This window comes from Haliotis asinina, chromosome 5 (assembly GCF_037392515.1).
Source record: "Haliotis asinina isolate JCU_RB_2024 chromosome 5, JCU_Hal_asi_v2, whole genome shotgun sequence".
Classification (NCBI taxonomy): Eukaryota; Metazoa; Mollusca; class Gastropoda; order Lepetellida; family Haliotidae; genus Haliotis; species Haliotis asinina.
The window spans coordinates 75,106,195-75,126,299 of NC_090284.1; the positions used below are offsets into that span (position 1 = coordinate 75,106,195).

At 39.8% G+C, this 20,105-nt stretch overlaps 1 protein-coding gene across 4 annotated transcripts in view; it reads left to right on the forward strand.

Annotated features, from left to right (window-relative positions):
- The window catches only part of LOC137284269 (substance-K receptor-like), a 61,144-nt gene that overhangs the window by 32,198 nt on the left and 8,841 nt on the right, over positions 1 to 20,105 (forward strand). Inside the window, exon 1 of one of the 4 annotated variants that reach the window (XM_067816017.1) lies at positions 14,979 to 15,386. The exons of the other annotated variants lie outside the window; for them this stretch is intronic. The gene's annotated coding sequence lies outside the window, so the exon portion shown is untranslated. Of the gene's footprint in view, positions 1 to 14,978; positions 15,387 to 20,105 lie in introns of those variants that run through there. 4 annotated transcript variants of the gene reach the window in all.

Genomic DNA, 20,105 nt, shown 5'->3' on the forward strand with positions numbered 1-20,105 from the left:
AAGTTGTGTGATTGTAATGGATTTGAATTACTTTTTTCATTCACAACTTATGACTGCCGTGCAATCATGACAATTTCATGCAAGCGTTTGTTCCATAATGTTTACTTACCCGTGGTCAGGGTAGACTATAAATTTATAGTGATACGTGCCCGTGTCTTGCTGTACATTTCAGTGTTAAAAATCACACTGAAAACTGCTCTGGTATTGTTTTAACATCGGTTTCTTCTTAACAGCCTTACTTTTTTTTAAAAAAAGAACCATGTAATGCATCTGTCACGTCGGAAACTGCTGGGTGGAATAAACCTGTTGGTATGCAGCTCGTAATGATTAACAGTGATCAGTAACTAATAGATTACAGTTGACAGACAGCCTTCTTGTCAACCAAGTGCGACAGATGGCACACACGAACTCTTCATCGCAACATCTGAGTTTTAAACCATGATCCACGTGCCTGTCAAACAAGAAATGAACTTGACAGAGCTACAGGTGCTAGAGTGAATGGACTGGCTGTTCGTAATGGACTGGGCAGGTTCCAACTGCGCATATGGAACCTGATTGACCTGCGTCAACGTGTTGACGGACAGTCACATTACACCCAGACGTTTTGGGTGTCAGGAACGGCAGCGCTGGACCAATTATGCAAACGTTACGTTTTTTGGTGGATCAGGGTTTGCTTTGGACGTCTTTGACAGGCGCAGCACAACATGGCGTAGACGGAACTAACGTTTTCATGTCGTTAAAGTCACTCTGGACGGTCGTTATTATGGAATTGAGAGTAACGAGATCACAGTGACTGGCAGGACAGATTTTCATGTTCGGACGTGTGACTTGGCGTTACAACCGTGATAACATCCTGGAGGTACACGTTCGTGTCGTCCTGTGTTTCAGGATGGGAACACAAGAGTACACAATGCCTCTAATGTTACTGGGTCCCTCTGGCTCGAGAACATAACCACCTTACCAGGACCAGCACTCTTTCCAGACTTGTTACTCATCGTGTATGTCTGTGATATCCGCGTACTTCGCCATCAACAACATAAGACCACTCGCTCTTTTACCTTTCATGAATAATGGGATGAAATGAACCAAGGCGACATTGGACGTGTGATTAGGAATATGTCTTGTCGAATTTGGGATTGTCTGGAGGCAAGAGGCGGACTGGCGCGATATTCACGAGGCTGACTTTTCATACTGCGATATACAGACAGGCCAATGATCTAACAAAACCTCTGACGTCATCTGACGTCCAATGACTAATGCAAAAACCTGTCACATCACCATATTTAGCATAAATGTTGAAAGGGGTTGGTCACTGAAATGACAGTGTCTGAAAAAATGGACCCTCTTCTGGGATGCTGGCCTCCCTCTCACTTATAACAAATGATGTGTACGCACACACTTTTGATATGGTTCGAAATAAGACACTGATCACTCTCCATTGAATAATGGTAAAAATACTTAAATGAAATTAACTATCACATGTGAGGTTTATCACTGGTATTGCAATTAAAGTAAATTTTATGGTGGCTATGCTGGTGACTTGAGTCTGCATACCGACAGAATCCCTTCACACAGGTGAAGTCTTAAACAAACAGAAGTACACAACGAGGCGTGAGATGGTTCCACTGACACTGTACAGTTCACATTTCAAAGTAATCTGAGTTATTCAAGTAATCTGGGTTATTCAAGTAATCTGAGTTATATTCCACTAATATACGTGATTCAATGAAAGGAGGGATAAGATTGTCAACAATTGTCGTGAGTGGGTCGCTATTTCATTACATTAAGTGCGAACTTTACATTTGAAAACACCTGCCTACAGGTCCCAGCTCCAGAACCTCGCATGTACGATATATATATAAATATTAAGAAATATGTAGATGCTTTGACAGTGTTTGAAATGCAGAATAATATGAACACATGAAAATAAGTTGTTTGTGAAATGGCAGTTTTAGCTGTCTGTTCTTGCAAACTAAATTCGTTATTATGTTGTTAATTATTTGTGGGCAATGTGTTAATGTGCATAGTTCCTTTTCCTGTCTGCCAACTTACCAATTCACCTATGTTTATAAAGGTGTTATTGCTGTCAGGAAATGATGGAAGTGTGTGCAGATTTCCGCCTCGTTTTATACAGTCATAACAGCTAGCTACACATACAATGTATTACTTGTGCCATGTTGCAGGTTATAGAAATTACACTAATGTTCCCTGACTGGACATATTACAGGATGGGATGTACTTAAGCTTACTAGTGTTCTATTCTGGTTCACGTTTAATTACTCAATCACGGCCTGTTTTGTGTTTTCTTGAGCCATCAGGTGTACATCAGCACCGAGCAACCTCATCAATGCACATTGATGTCCCTGTGTATATAGACATGTATGTATGTATGTATGTATGTCTGTATGTATGTATGTACATGTATGTATGTATGTATGTATGTATGTATGCATGCATGTATGTATGTATGTACGTGTCTGTCTGTATGTATGTATGTATGTATGTATGTCTGTATGTCTGTATGTACATGTATGTATGTATGTATGTATGTATCTGTCCATGTACAGTTTAGACATGTAATGCACATAATTTTATATTTGTATATCTTTTGTTTTAATCCGAAGCAACAGTCGCACCCTTTGTGTATCAGTGTCAATATCTCATGGTCATTCTCTTACTTTAAGTGTCTCGTTAGAGAGCGCAAAGGTTTCTGTGCGTAAATCTATAATTAACAGTCCATGACACATGAACAACCATTAGTCATCAGCTTCATAACCACTTCCTGTTACTGTTATTGGCTGATTATCTAACGTAATGCCTATCACTGTTCCGATGCTGCACACGTGGATGTACATTGCTTCTATTCGTGTCAGAGAAGTCTAAACGCATTACCGCAAATATATGTATATGATATGTCTTTACGATTATCACGAAAGAATGTTTTAGCACGGATATAATGAATTATGGACTAGAGACGTATGTATAGACTTTCCGAAACATTGTACTAGAACCAGTTTAGTGTGATTCTGGGACAGATGAATATATGTCGCAAGACACTATCAACGACAGGCAGGGTGTTGTTATCCCAACCTTGGCTGAATCCCGAGATGATGTTGTTTTGTCATCTTACCACTAAACACCTGTTTTCGCTGTAGGGACAGGTAATCACAACCTAAGTGTAAAAACACTCAGATGAATTTACAAACAATCCGAATTAGTTGGAAATTTACATTTCTTTCCAGATAATGAATGTTTTTACTGACACCAGTGTGACCGTCTCAATAACAAACACAGCCTGCCAGATAGTTAGTTATATGTGAGTGTAGGAAGACAAAATCCTGCTTTAAGTAACGTGTTATTACGCCCTGGAACAGCAGGTGCAGTTCAATGCGGGGTCATAAAGTATCTGACATTTACAAACACAACGCTGACAATATTTTTAAGCACTATAAAACGTTTACATCCTATGCCACTAACAAGAAGTGTTTCCGTAATGAAATCACCTTGAAAGTGACTGTTAATATGTCAGCCCATAAAACTGTCTTGTCCAATTATTTATGTAACAAATATCCACACCAAGTACAGAACTAGCAACTCATGCTATCTATTTCTAAACCGCGGTTTAAAGCCGCATGAGTTGCCATGTGTTTCTGGTCCCTGAGAAACTCAGTCTGCCGAGCATGCCGCCATCAAATGACGGACGTATGGCTGCAGCGGATCAGGCAGCACACATAGTATGAATGCAATTTCTGTGAATGGTGATGTAAGCGAGTTGTTTATGAACAACACACAGTTCATAGTACTGAGGATTTATTTAATGGAAGTCAGAACAAACAACCTGAAATACTTCCATAAGATATATTACCCAGACGTATGTACGGGTATATCAAATTCACAGTCATACTTGTATAACATTATTCATTTAACGTAGACGGATGGCATTTGTTTAATGACGTTTACTCATACATTTATCAAATGCATTCATTGATTACTTGTAATGAATTAATGTGCCTATGTATACATAGCTATATGTGACATATATACACGAAGAGATATAAGCATGCCTGGTGGATTAGACAGGGGCTCGGACTGACTGAGCTATAACGAGTTATAAGTACAAACAGCAGAGTACTTATGGATAACTGGAAAGCATACTTTGTACTGCTCATGACATGCATATGACCCCCTGAAAACATGTTATAGGTATAGATTATGTTCAATACCACACAGTAAAATACACTAGTTCAAAGTATGTAAAGGCACTACACAAATATGTAAATAATACTGTTACTGTGAGTCATGCTTGGTGCAGCCCATGCTTACTGCTTATAACACCTCTGTTAACACATTCAGTTAACCAGCCGTACAGGTTTCACCACTATTGTGCACTTTACCCCGAGTGGAATCTGCTTCGTCCAAGCATAACTCTCTAGCATTCAATTTGACATCTGGTATTCAGAAGAAAATGTTTGCATCCAGAGATTTGGTTGACGAGGCAGATTGTTTCATCATAAGGCGATTACCCAAATGAAATTTCATAGGATGTTGCCAGAAAAGGTGATCGATAATTACTACAATTCTGTCACATTCTGTGATTTCATAGCTTGACGTCATAGAACTGCCATGATGTATCACTCAACATACATAAGATTGAAGTTAAAAAGAGATCACTCAGCAATAATTTTCAATATATTATGTCACCGCTGCAAATGTCAGAAGTTCCACACAGCAAACTTTTATCATGTGTTTACACTGCACACTGTGCTTCTGCCGCTTGACGGTTGAAAACCCGTATTGGAACTCTGAATTCTGACTCCTGACTCACACTGTCAGCCTCAAAAACAGCATAACACTGCATGCTCCCCCCCCCTTTATCTCCCCCTTTTTACAGTCATGTGACTTACCATAGATCACATGATCTCAATCTACATATAACTAGGCCGCAACATATTGTATAAGAATACTAACTTTGTGACGTTTTCAGTCATTGAGTGAAGACAGGCTTACCCTTTCGCATGTCGTCACTATTAACTAAAAATGTGTAAACCAACTGCTTATGATGATTATAGGCGCAATTTAATAATGAACTCCCTGCTCCAGGCACAGTCATCTTAGTGACAAAGAAAAGAACGTGGGAACGTGGGATTCAAACCAACGATTTCATGACTCTGGCAAGAGTTGGCCATTATATCCCTATCATTCTATGTAACAGGTTGACATTTCCACGTCAGTCGAAAGGGACTGCTCCGCTGTTGTGAAACATGCAGAACATTTTATACACGTGCTTGAATAAATATAAATACACCAAGAACACCTGTTCATGTGTTTTAGCAGAACCTTGTTTTGCATTCTGTTTTTGTGTGGGGAATGTGAGATCCATTCTATCCTGAACAACCTGTATTCGCGTCAGTCATAGTTGAAAACCCTTGTCTTGCTACTCTGTAGTCGTCGTAAAGCTAGCGCCCTTGGACCCATATGACAAAGCGAGTAGAGGTACTACAGTCGAAAGTGTATGTTAAAGTATGGGAGTTACGATCACTTTAAGCTAAGATAGCGTTGTGAAATGCTGCTCTGATTAAGAGAATAACACTCTTATGATATCCATTTTACGAACCTCCCGTAAAAAAACAGATATTCATTCAAAACAGTCTCCCATAAAAACGAGAGCCGATTTCATGATAATACTGCATCACGTGAAAGTGATACAAATAGAATCTTCGCATAGCGTTCATACTGCACCTGTCAGCTGTAAATAACACTACTGGGAAAGACATTAGTCTCACTGTTACACCACCCAGCTGTGGAGTCCACGTAGGCGAGCCGATCACGGAGACACATATATATGTCAACGGGAACGGCTAACGACAGATACCTGCCATAGGTTACCTGGGCCGTCAAGCAGAACATTGCCAACTGTTAGGTTTTCTTGAAATAAACCTTTCCTTTTTCAGTTTATGTTTACATTGCTTAATTGCAGAAATAAAAATGATTAATTAAATGTCAACGCTGCGGAGATAAGAATCATGGGGAGCTGTATGAAAACACACAAAGGTTACATATAGATGCACATGCTCATCTTTGATGTGTTTTGATGACAATACGCACATTTTACATAGAGAGTGATTGTTATCCTGATGTATATTGTTGTCGTCCACAAAGTAAAGAAACGTATTCGTGGTTTGATTAAAAAGTTTAAAACATTAGTAGCACTGATGCATGCCCAAATATATTTTACCACCTTATAAGACGTTTGGCTGCTCTTTGACATTTGCATGATTTGATTTTGCTTGAAATTTTAAAACAGTCTTTTTTTTTCTTTTTTTTTAAAAAAAGTAATCAGGCCACAAAGCCAATTCGAGAAGTAATGCTGTCGATGGACTGAAGTTGTTCCTGACAAGCATCAGTGTCGATGCATTTAATGTTGCATTACCACAACGGCCAAGGATATCTGCGACCGGGTTCCCCAATTTCGAAATAACACACTTATTGCTATGAGCTCAAAACCTGGAAATTCCTGGTTTACGTCTCATATCTACACACCCTGACACTAACAGATACAACAGTTATTGATTCGTTGTTGAAGTCGACTTTCTTCTGTCTCAATACACGTCCGAATCATCACGTTTAAAGCCGTGAAGAGGTCAAAGAATATGAAACCACTTGTGCGTTTCCTTTCTCTTGGTGATGCATGCCTCGATATAGCAGAAACATACGAACACTGACGTGAAACAACATTCTTTCATGGACCAAGAATTTCAGTTATAAGGTTGCCACGATGCAGGTTCGCAACTTCAATGCTCTCAACTGCGTCAAGACATCAATAACAGAATAAAAGGACCCTCTGTTTCAACAGTAATTGGCATTGTAAGACGTTGGCTCGGATCAGAAACATGTAATTTATGTGTCAGTTTAGGCTGTGTGGCTATTTTCATGTCAACTTTAACGCTAATAAATCTTGTTATGTTAGATTTTGTGGATCTGCTCCAGTTAATGATGAGCCTAGCAGGGTGTATGTTTCGTGTCACCAGTAATTGTTGCGTTCAGCATGTACACAAGACATGTTCAGGATAATGATCGATGTGTAGTGCTGTTGTTGTTGTTGTTGCTGTTGTTGACACATTCAGTAAACCAGTCGGCTGTCCCCTCAAAGATTCAATTGCACAGACTTCTGATTGAACAGAAGAGAACTGAATTTGTATCCTGAAGCATTAGCGATGGGCGATATTGGTATGTTTGTTGACGAATATATCCTAGAGATTATGTAGTTCGGAACTGACCTGTACGTCAAAACTAAACTACCTCATTTAGGATTTCTACAAGAAGATTAATTTGAACTGGTTGATTACATGACGTAACGACGTGCTGAAGTCTGTCTAAACATCCTTAAAACGATGAAGGACGCCACTCAAATTTGATATCGTGATGGATAGTGCTTCATGCTTCATGCTTCAGTACGGCTGGATTAGTCTGATTAGATATGGAAACAGACTAAAGAGATTATGTATATTTGTCTGTTTTCTTGAAATTCAATAACCAACAGGGTGATGCAACTTCATAATCTAAGTGCATGGTATTGGTTCGAGGCATACTTTGGTAGTTTAGTGAAGATGAAGATAAAAAGCCCACTAGAAATGCTGACGACCAATAGTGACGTAAACCTTACTTCATGAAAATATATTAAATCGGATGCAACAATCGTCTGCATTGACCGAGGTGTGGTAGTGCCGGTACTTTGAAGACTCCATTGGCCGAGCATTGAATGCATTAGACCACAGACTTGCACAACAGTGTTAACCTGACTAGATGTTCACCAATCTCACACCACGTACGTTCTAAAGAAACAGGTTGTCATGGCCGTCCATGTGTGAAGCATCACCCAGAACCACGACAGCATAAGGCTATCATATTAACATTACCATTAATAAGTGTTGTGATCCTATGCTGACTCCGCCATTACACTTTCCTGTTGTACTCCTATGTGTTTTGGTGACTTCCAGACCATCGCCCTTATACAGCCAGAGTATAAATCCCACTGGACGCAGAAAAACGCATGTAGACCCTTGCACGATCATCACGATCTGTACACAAGAATTTAAGATGATACTGTCCCGGGCCTAGATTTTCAAAGCTCTCTTAACGCTATGACATTCGAAAGTGCCATGCATTATCTGCCTGCCTGCTTGCGTATCTGATGGTGACGTGAACGCCAAACTGGGAGTATTGCCGTGCATATGGCCGGAATGTCAGAACCGGTTGGCCTAAAGCCAGAATTTGTCCGAACTGATAATATGGTAGATTGGTAGCACCAACCGTCTTGGTGACGTAATTTGACAGATGGACGACTGACCCATAGCCAGTTATGAGTTGCCTTGCAGTTGTGTAATTGTGATACGTTCATTCGTACTTCCCCCAGTTGTATTGTCAAGGGGAAACATAGTAATCGCGTGATTAATTCCCCAGCTGAAACAGTGAATATATACATGTTCTTGGTATTAATGACGAATTGAAGGCCCATACCAACCGGATAGTCGACCTTGTTCTCCGATCAAGACGAAATACAAACAAATTCAACCCTATAGCCCCAGTTAGGGACACTTAGTTTACCTTATATCTTGATATACTATTACATACATGCAATTTAATAAACTGTATATAACGACTGTATTTATATTTGAACGTACTATTATTGTAGTTTACATTTTATGAAAATAGAATGTAGAATAAAATATAAACCTAGGCAAACATGCTCTTCGAGTGAGGCAGAAGGCTCATTTCGGCATCCCATTCCTAATCACACGTGTTCATAAACGATAACTTTCTCTTGTCACGTTATTTACTAAGGGTCACGAGCGGCATCATCGAAGTAGCATCACTAATTGCAGCCTAGCCAGGGAAACCTGCCGTGCGAGACACATCAGCCAGTTGTCTTGGTCTATCTACAATAAGCATTCACGGCAATGTCCAAAAGCAATTTCGTAGATAAGCTATGTATGTACAGACTGTCTCCGTGCTGTTTATGTTCCGAATCGAATGTCCGATTGTTTAACCCTCGTCTTGTAATTAATGCGATATTTGTAATGGGGAACCTTTCATCACGAAGACGCGAAAACAGTTTTACTGTGTGGAAGCCGTTGGAATAATACTTTCCCTCACATATAAACGTGGATTCACAATCAACCACACAACCGGCAGTAAAGGAAATATTGTCCCCCTCGACACTCGAGGAAATAGATGAAACTGTACCAGTACAATAAACCTAATTTTGAAGTTAACGTAACAGATATACCTAGACATTTGTCGTCATTAGCAATGCGTTGTTTCAGCATATTGCGCTTGACGTCTACATTTTCAATACTGATTTTCAAAGATATCTCCAAGATCTCAGGATTCACTCTCCTCTGACATCAAATATGAAGTAAGCACTACTAAGCTCAGATTTATATTTTTCCTCCTCAATTCTTCGATTCTAATGTGACTTCCTGGTCTGGCTTTGAAACCACTTTTTATACAATTGATGACCTCTGTGTTTCTGGCTTGTCTTGCCACTTACAAGGAAGTACTAATGACTCACCAGAATGCATAACTATGAGGCATTAAGAAACACATGGCTTAAAAATGTTATTTTTTTATCACTTGTCACTATGTCATGGTACTAGAATTATATAGATGTAATGTTTGTGAGAGGGCTACAGTCTCTAATCCAATTCCTTGTCTACTGAATGCTAAAATTAGGAACTTGTGGAGCTCTGCCATATACCAGGTACAGTTCCTGCGATAATGTCAGTACTATATGAAAATCTAAGTAGTATTCACATGTGCATGAAACGCATCAAACCTCATTCTAGTTATTGATCAAGCAGAATTGTATATTTCTGTATATCTATTCAACACTGCGTAGACGTGTTCCTTTCACGTCACGTGTCTGGTGCTGAATTGATGCCGAATTAGGCATCAAGTAGAATGTCTGGCCGATATTGCTCCGGCATATGGTCATAAAACCTGGAGGATACTATCTCAAACGGTTCATCAATCATTCTTAACCTTTACTCTTCATAGATGATTCAGTTTTGAAGGAAATCGATCAAATTTATACATCGATTTTACGGAATGTTGAATAAGCATTGTGCTCCGTTGAACAATCCAATAGCGTTGTGTGGAAAAGTTAGCATCAGGTTGTACATTTATGAAGAGTTACAAGGATCGTCGGAAATGCTAACGCACCTACTTGACTCTTTTTGTGACTGAAGTGAGTTTAGAATGTTACGGATGCATGGACCATCTCGAATTTATGGAAGTGGGGAAACTGGTTCAATATTGCCCGTACCCGTTGGCTAATGTCTTTCAGACGACACAACCAGATGCCATGCCTTGCAGATAATGGCATTGTCTGTACAGAATATTACCGAGGTCGTTTGTATGTAAGAAGACTCGGTGGAAACCGCTGTGAACAGACTTAGCCTTGGGTAAAACGACTCGAGATACAGCGAGGTCAGACACATCATGGAGTTTTAACGGGCATGGATTTCATGGCCTTTGTGTCGCTGATTTTATAATTCACATGTACATGAAAGGGTACGTTTGACCATGGGTGCCTACCATATCGCTTTATTAAATGACCATAACCCAGGTGAAACGGACGATAAATTGACAAAAACATTGTTTGTTTCTATTTATATATGAACGGACTGATTATTTTTCAAATGTAAGTAGGTCATCAGAGATCAAAGCCACTATCAGAATATTAACATTACTTGACATGAGATTTTTTAAAAAAACTTTGTTAATCGAAATTCTAAAAAACATAAACGTTATCATTTCTAAACTAACGCAGTTGAAAGTGATATACGAGCGTGACTATTAGCCACTAGTAACTGCTTTCATTTGTTGCCATCTGTTTTTAGAACATAAGATCATAAACAAATGTTCTTGGCGATGAAAGATGTCCTCTGTAGAAGACATGAGGTCATAATAGACAAAAGTGGGTCGCTCCATATTGAAGGATGGATGAGACCACATGTGAAGTACTCAGTTGATAGAATAACAAGGCAAATCTGTACTTTGTTTTTGAACGCCCTGCTTAACATGGTGACCATAGTGCAGTGACCAAAGTTACTCATTTTTCTAAAGCAAACAAATACACTATCACCTCCAATCTGGGCATTGAGCCTTCTCGGTCATACGGAGGGGTTCATTTTAATCGAGGCTTGGTTGAAAGGTTCTGAGCCTAACCACGATCGCTGTATAGTATTATAATCGAGTGCATGTAGTAAGTTCATCCTGCCCATGCCTGAGAGCTGTGAGAGCTAAAGGAAGATATTTTGAGTTGAAATAAAACGGATCTACTTGGATCTTGTGTAGCGTAATAATATGACATCCACGATGCCACCATTAGGGAGGGGATTGTCTCCTTTTGTTGCCACTATTAGGATATGGGTAGTGGACGTATAGAGGCTAAAGGGGCCTAAAAGACGACCTAAGACATCTTCAACTGCGACCACTGTGGAAACTGTTGGTAAGCTACACGATATGATTGAGAATCATCGGAGACGAGACATCTATCATGAAGTATCGTGCATACATACTTCATACTTCAATGAACTAGACATTGTAAAGGCGGTGTAGTTTGGTTGGGTTTGGAAGGAATTTTTACGTTCCTTTGAAGGAACTACAACGTGGGTTGCTCACCTTCTGCCTGACACAAACCAACAGTGAGTATACCGGTTGTATCGAAGGGTGCAATGCACAAGTGTGCTTTGCACTTCTGCAGTACTGATTCAAATTTGGCACCGTCGGATTTTTGAATTATTATGACGTACTGTATGGGCGTATGGGAGGTATACAATCAATACATGTGAAGAATTGATTTTGGAGGGAAGAAACAAGATCTGGATTTCTGTTTAGATTAACACCGCCAAACAAATGGAAATGTCTGCTTAGGCACAGTTGATTGATGTAACGTATTTCGATCAAGACAAGTAATTGTTACAATGGAAGCACATCGTTTCCTGAATACGTTAATACATGAAAACACGATGGACTTAATTTGTTTCCTTTCTTCATCGACAAAGATCATGCAGGAGACGTTTAGAAGTTACAAGCTTTGATTTTACTTTTTATTTTTATCCAAGGAGAAATCGTATTAGCTGGGAGATCGTGTTAGCTAGGAGTCAATAAAAAGAACAAGCGAAACTAAACATGTGCGGTAGAATGTGCTCTGTCAATCAAAGCGACACAAATAGGGTTATTTGTAAACGTCTTCATGTGTATGATTATTGGAGATTCCTTCCCAGTACGTATTTTTCATCAAAGGCGAAATTTAATTGCTTCTTACAGGAATCACTCTCTGTATGTCTTATTTCCAGGTCAACAATATAAATGCTAACATCGATATCTGTAACTTGCCTTAAGATCAATATGATAGGCTTTTATGGGCAAGTATTCACATTCTTTAAATGTGTCTGTAACTGTTCACATCCTGTATATGTGTCTGTAAGTATTCACATCCTGGAAATGTGTCTGTATACAATTAACGTGGAACTAGATTGCCTGGTTTTGTGATTGGTGCATTTATACATATAACGCCATATTTATACTATTCCCAGAACTTTGTTTCGGCAATATTTCTAAGTCCTATTTGGTGTATCGTGCCCTTCATTAGTCCCTAAACATTATCAATGGGGTTAAGATCTGGGATGTTACTGGGTCAGTTTAAAACTTGAACAATGTCGTAAGACAGTCCCTGTATTCTGTAGCCGACAGTCCATGTGTCTTGGGTCGTTGTTATCCTGGAAAATCCAATTATCTTTATACAGTGTTCGGTCGTTGGAAGGATGTGATCATTTAAGATGTGAACATATCGTTCATTCGTCAAATGTCAAGTGAAGGTCCACAAGGGAGTGGAGGATATCCCACCACACGTGTGAAATGTCGGGTTATGTCTTAGGCGCTGTTGTAGAGGTTTCACGGTAGCGTTTGTCTAAATTTTCACACATTTCGTAATGTAAGGTTCAGACAGAACTTCCATCAGGAAAAAGGATTTTTTACCCAGACATATCTTTGTGATTCTTGTCCAGATGTTTCATTTCATACATGGTGCCTCCTGTATTAATCATCTCATTTCTAATATAGTCAGTCAACTATCTTCTACTGTCCCCAAATCATGTCACCGGAGATCCCTAGTACTGAACGTCCTTGTGACCCCCTGTCTCTGTCTTGTCCTCAACTCTTTTCTACTGTCCCCAAATTACAATCTGATCGATCATGTCACAGTAGATCTCTAGTACTGAACGTCCTTGTGACCCCCTGTCTCTGTCTTGTCCTCAACTCTTTTCTACTGTCCCCAAATTACAATCTGATCGATCATGTCACAGTAGATCTCTAGTACTGAACGTCCTTGTGACCCCCTGTCTCTGTCTTGTCCTCAACTCTTTTCTACTGTCCCCAAATTACAATCTGATCGATCATGTCACAGTAGATCTCTAGTACTGAACGTCCTTATGACCCCCTGTCTCTGTCTTGTCCTCAACTCTTTTCTACTGTCCCCAAATTACAATCTGATCGATCATGTCACAGTAGATCTCTAGTACTGAACGTCCTTTTGACCCCCTGTCTCTGTTTTGTCTTCAATCCCAAGTCTTTTCTTGTGATGGAAATTGTGTCTACCAGCAACATCTTGTGCATTAGTCACACCCCAATCATCTAGTACCAGCTTTCTTTTCTTTTCTTTTTGGCTGTATTGTCTCCCATGTCAACAGAGGAGACATACACCAGTGGAAATAACTCTTGATATAGTAAGGTTCATCCTTCAGTCTACAAGAGTTGCCTCCCATATTGAGTACCCGCGCTGTATAATGTAATACCTATTTTTGACTTCTATTATTAGTATTAGGAAACAAGAGGTTTTTTTGGAAAACTGTATTCACTTAATAACAGCTTTCCTACATAGCAAAATGCAGACTTGGCCTCGTCGTTATATGGCAGGAATAATGTATGATATGACTATTTCAGTCCTTTGTATTCGTGACAGATCACATTTAATAAGCTGTGATACAAGCTCGGTATATGAGGGATAGAGGCTGGTTATATGTTGAAGAAATGGTACTTTGGTTTCACAGATCCACCAGGGACTGACTATATGCAGCAGGCTGTTGGATACTTTGCATTCACAAATCCTCCAGAGGCTAACTATATTCAGGGGATTTGGTACTTTAGATTCACAGATATACTATACATTGACTATATTAAGGGGATTGGGTACTCTGCCTTCACAGATCAACTAGACATGCGCATCAAACATTAGTTGTGTACAATATGTATGCGGGTTAATTTGGTAGGTAAGTATTCACCGTGTGACACACTTGTCTATGTGTAGGGGTCGTCGTCCTTGCCCCTCACCTGAGTGAACTCAGACTGTTTCAGATTAAATTAATCACGAAGGATGAATGCAGACTACACAACTGTAGAGGTGTTTGCATATGTTTATGACAAGAACTGTAGAGGTGTTTGCATATGTTTATGACAAGAATTAGATGTAAATGTGTGGCACATGTGTGAATAGATGCTGTTATGGTAGCAAATGGACGCAGACATGGAGTTGTTTTGGATACACACATGCACACATGCACACATGCACACATGCACACACAGAGATATTCAAATTTAATGCAGCATCAATGAGCAGTGAGCGTTCTTGTGGACACGAAAAGAGGTTTCACCAGAACAAATACCTGGACTTTCTGTAAACGCGTATAAACCTGAAGAAATTGTATTTATGTACGTGTGTATACATGTACATTGGACAACAGCATTCGTTGATGATATTGTGCCAGTCTACAGCACTCCGAGATAATAATATCCTTTTTTTAAATCTTGATTAAATCCAATATTCGAATGCAGACTTTGAGTGCATATTGATTGTTTCAAGCTGTTACAGCTGCATTGTTGAAGTGCTATTTGTTAATATACAAAGCACATTGCATATCCATTTGAGCACATGGCCGTTCCGTGGTTCTATCCAGACAGTACTAAGACACACGGAACATACATGTAGGCCAGTGTGGCTCGCAGGCCAAACAAATCATGTTCGTTTTATGTCCACCATAAAACATATGAGTCCAACGTTTTTGACCGACGTTTCTGTCCAAATATATGCCTATCGCCAATCCAAGACAGTGGGATTCTACTTAAAATATAAATAGAAAGGAGTGCTGTCAGAAATTCATCATGTACCGTGTCAGAGTGAGGAAAGCGACTGTGTTTGTGTGTAGCTGTGGGCTACATCTTGTCGATCTCGCACCGACTGAGAACCATCCCCACAACGTTCACGATACCACTTGTTACCGCACTGCACTCACTACAGAGAGAGCGGGACTCAGCTGCAAGGGTCGGTAAGTAGCGGTGCAAGCTGTAGACAGTTGACAGCTTGTGTACATGTACAGCACTTGCGAATCACAGTAAAAGTATTCCTCAAATGTCATAGGGTCTCACGATTTATTAAAGGTCCTGTCGTCGACTTCATCTGTCATAATAAGAAAATTGGTCAAATGAATAGACATTTTCAGACAATCTCTAAAATAATATTAAATTCTTAGACGTTAAGCCGTTTGGCTCCTGTTAAGATCCAGGGTAGAATTCTGGATGCCATTTATATGAGATAATAGGAATGTGTTGTTTACCATCAAACAAGCCAAAACATTAACCTATTGAGGAATGTGTAAGTAGGGTGAAATATGTATCGGCAATATACCTACAAGTATATAAGCAGAAATAAACTTCTAATATTAAAGTATTTGGGGCATAGAACCCTATCATTCGGTCTGACCTGTGAACATTCATTGTATTAAGTATTTGAGCTGAAGTCTGTTTCTAAACTGTATGCTGAGTGAGTTTAGTTTACGCCACTCTCAGCGATATTCCAGCTATATGGTCCGTAAATAATAGGATCTGGACCAAACAATCCAGTGATCAACAACATGAACAACGATTTAGGCACTTGGGACATAAGCTAGCGAGTCTGAACACTCGGTCCCGTTACTCGCCTCTGACGACAAGCCTAGGTTACTGAAGATTAGTTCTAACCCGGATCTCACCAGGTAGTGTATGTTGAATTGTTACACGTGTATTACGCTGCATAATATCTATACATCAGCGCAGTTGGTCGGTGCAGTGCCCCTGAGATAGTCCGCTATACCTAAACATAAACAGTTCCACTTGCTACGATTGAACAGCCTGTACCATTGTCAATATTTTCGAATACTTTTGTGTATTCCCAAAAATGCAGGTTAAATATTCCGCTGACGGCTTAATGTCAAGGCTCTATTAGCCAACTAACAGTAACAACAGCCCATGTGACCTCTTGCTCCACGAGGGCGACAAAACGGGTTATTCATGAACGTCAGCTATAAAACATTTGACCGAGAACACTCCGCATATGTTCGCATGTAGCATGACCTACCGTGACCTCTCAACACCTGAATCCCAGCAATCGTTCAATGAAGTCACTGATGCATTCACTGACTGTCCGAAGGAGGTTTTTGTCAAAGTCCTCTGTACTTGGGAGGTGAAAATGAGGTGCTGCTGGACAGGGCTACCTGCTACAGCTGTTGCAACTATTCATATATAGAAAACTTAACATACGCCGGATGGGACGCACGGAAAGGTATGTGTAGATGTTCTCATATACAGAGCAAATAGTTTTCAAAGTAGACATTCAAATGTTATCCACAACGTGTGCCCACTTTGTCATTTGTCAGATTGTATTACATCTCCACCATGAACATACATGACTCTGATACGAAGAAAGTGTGTAATGTACAGGGGGTCACATGTGCCAATCCCAGGGGTACTTCTCACCCTGAGTTCAATGCATGTTGACACTTAGTGATTCCCGTATCCAAATACTGACTACTTTACACGGATTATACTCAGGACGAAAGCATACTCGTATCTCGGCCTGCACTTCAATTAATACCGAGCCAAATCACACCAACATGTGTCGATATCTCCTCACGGTTTTGGGTTTGATGGGAGGACACATCACAATAAATGGAAGGCGCAGGCGTTTACGGTTGAAGGTTTATTTTCCTGCCATATATTCAGTGTCTTCATGTTCTCTCAGTAACGTCTTTGAAGTGGCATGTTGTTACAGTATACACAGTAGTTAACTTTGCATCACATGTTATTGATCAGGGATTTACACAGACATTTATCATAAGATCATGTCAGCATGTGAGTCATAAACGTTTAAAAAATAGATTTATACCCGAACAAGCAATCATTTCAGATTTAGTGTCAATTAGGCGCAATCGTAAATTTACTAGTGATTCAAACGAAATCAGTTGTAAGACGTTATCAAAGGATGTTTTAAAGGTTACGTTCAAAATGGCAATATACCACCCCACGCTGAATTTGCTTAATCGATGTTAAGAAACTTCATGTTACGCATGGAACTGTGTGTTCATGACAACCAGAACACTGCATTACAAACTCATCGGGTTCCTGGTCGACGTTTGCCAAACATTGCTGTCAAAACTAACTAAATCATCTGTGCCATATATAAACATGATATAAGTGGCGTGCTCTTAAGTAGGTATGTTGTGTATCTCTCTAAAAAAACAAGCTGCATATATTATTCATTCTGCATATTCCTTCGAGCTTTTAACTAAACATTCAGGATACGTGTCATAGAATTTCATTAATTAAACATTCAGTACATGGCAATATAGATAGGGTGGCAGACATTATAATACAAATTAAAAACAGTGATTTTAGTACTTAAACAAGGTTGATAATATCCACCTCCTGTAAAAGTGTTCAAACGTCCAAAATAGGATGATCTTCACACCAATTCTGGCCTTGTAATGTCAGATGTAAGGTGAGATAGCCGAGGCACATGCACGAACTTTATGTATTGTGTAACTGTTCTGGAGTATTGCGTAATAGTCTGTGCTGCCATTCGATTGCTGTGGTTTGTAGTACCTCGCAGACAGCTATCTAAATAAAGCACACCGCCGTCCCCTCTAGAACCATTAAACCATGTAATACACATGAAGTGCTGTTACACGGTGAATTCCACCTGTGAGTTTATCGTATTGTATTATCTTGTCAGTTATGTTAGATTGTGTGATGCTGTCTGTATCATGGTGACCACTGGTGGCTATGGATCCTATGAATGCCTGTGCCGGCCAGCACCTGTCCAACTGCAGCCTATAAGCCCCTACATTGGTAAAGGGTGTTTACAAAGGGTCTGTCATTTTCCGATTGATGTCGACAGATCCCGCATTACTCGTGTATTTTGTCGACAACTAGATTAGACGATAGCGTGATAAGTACTCATCAGGATGGAGATGTGCCGAAATAGAAAGTGTGAGATTCAAATAAGAACCATCAATAATACACGGAGACTGTTTCCTGCAGAAAATCTCCACGGTGAGAAAAACGTTTCCAGTCCGACGCTAACGAGGACAAATCAAGAACATCTTCCCTGCATTAGTGACAAGGGTTATTTTACATAATGATTATGGATTTGGCAAAGTTCAAGTTTGATCTCTTTATAAAATTTTTAACGTGCGAAGAATGAAGTTACACTATCTCAGTTTAGTTGGCAAATGGTTTTGTAATGCAGTGGAAGTGAAATCTGACTGTTGACATATCCCCTCTATTTTGGACAGCAGGCGTGATTAGATTAAGCACATAAGGTCCTGTCTGGTGTGGCTGCAATCAACTCTAACACTTGTTGGTAATCAAGTTATAGCATGTTCATTTATTCAATACATACTGTTTGGCACCAGTTATTCATGCACGGACGTTAGCATTTTTTCATCTCAACTATGTAGTGCATCATAGCACAATTATCTACATAATGCCATTCAATTATCTGTTTCGCTTTCAAGCAACAATGGCGTTACAGCACACAAACCATTTACTTTCATCAAAAACAAATATATATTTTGTTTCTTTCAGCTTGTACATGCCTCGTGTTTTGCTTTTGTTTCACATAATGTTTACACAGGTATCTATTCCCACCCGAGTAATGTCACTGTCATAGCTCCCGGGGAAAGTTAAACGAAAACAAGTGACAGTTTCTCTCTTGGTGATAATCTAGTAGCTATCAAAGTCAGAATTTTCATCTTCAAACGTTTTCAGTCATGCTGCAGTTCATATACGCCATGCTCTCCCAATGTCTAACTGGTCACTTACAGGGTTCCTGGTGCCATTAAACGAAAATCAATGAATCAAAAATTGAGTTAGCGTCTCAATCAGAGGATTTCATCGCCAACACATTCTGACCCTTTTCTGTTTGCAAGAGGAAATTAATTTGTCGTGATAGGGAATTGCAACTAGGGCTCTTCTATTCAAGGAGCCACTTACAGTTGACGTCTATAACGTCCCTAGGGTTGGCTTGATTCAACATAAATGGTCAAAATAAGATGTTTTATTTGCATAAGTCTGAGAAACACCACAGACGCAAAGCCTTTGAGTATCCCATTGTTGTCTAGATTTAGTGTTTCAGCTGTATTTGTCTTAGTGTCACGTTGTGTCATCTTGAACCTCATGAAAACTCTTTAGCGAACATGGGCTCCTTCTTACATGATACCCTCTTGACTGCATAGAGCGTTACAGCAGCGCCGCGGCTTGTACAAATGAATAATAAATTGCCGTCAGTGGCATCTTGAGACTAGAAAATTAGCTACAACCTACAAGCCTGACAGATTGTGCGTTACAAAGAGGCTATTGAAAATAATGTGGCAAACAAACGTTAGATTAGATCAAACACTGTCTATTCTGGTAGTCAGCGCCCATCGACGTTTGGCTCCATCGCTAAGTGAATTAGCTTTGACAATAAAAGGGATGATTGATACCTCGCAGCTACTTAGTCTTGGGTTCGAATCTCCCGTTCCTCTGCACTCAAATAAGTGGGCGTTTATTTACATGGCTGAACGGATATTGGTTTACACATTAAGAATGTGCTGGGGCGCTGGACAGAGGCACGGCATGGCCATGTCTTTCCACAGCTGATTAGTTGCAGGAACCTTCAGTATTATTAAATACTAGTGGTTTTGTTTGCGAGAGAATAGTCTATGTTCAAAAGTAGGCAGAGGGCAATG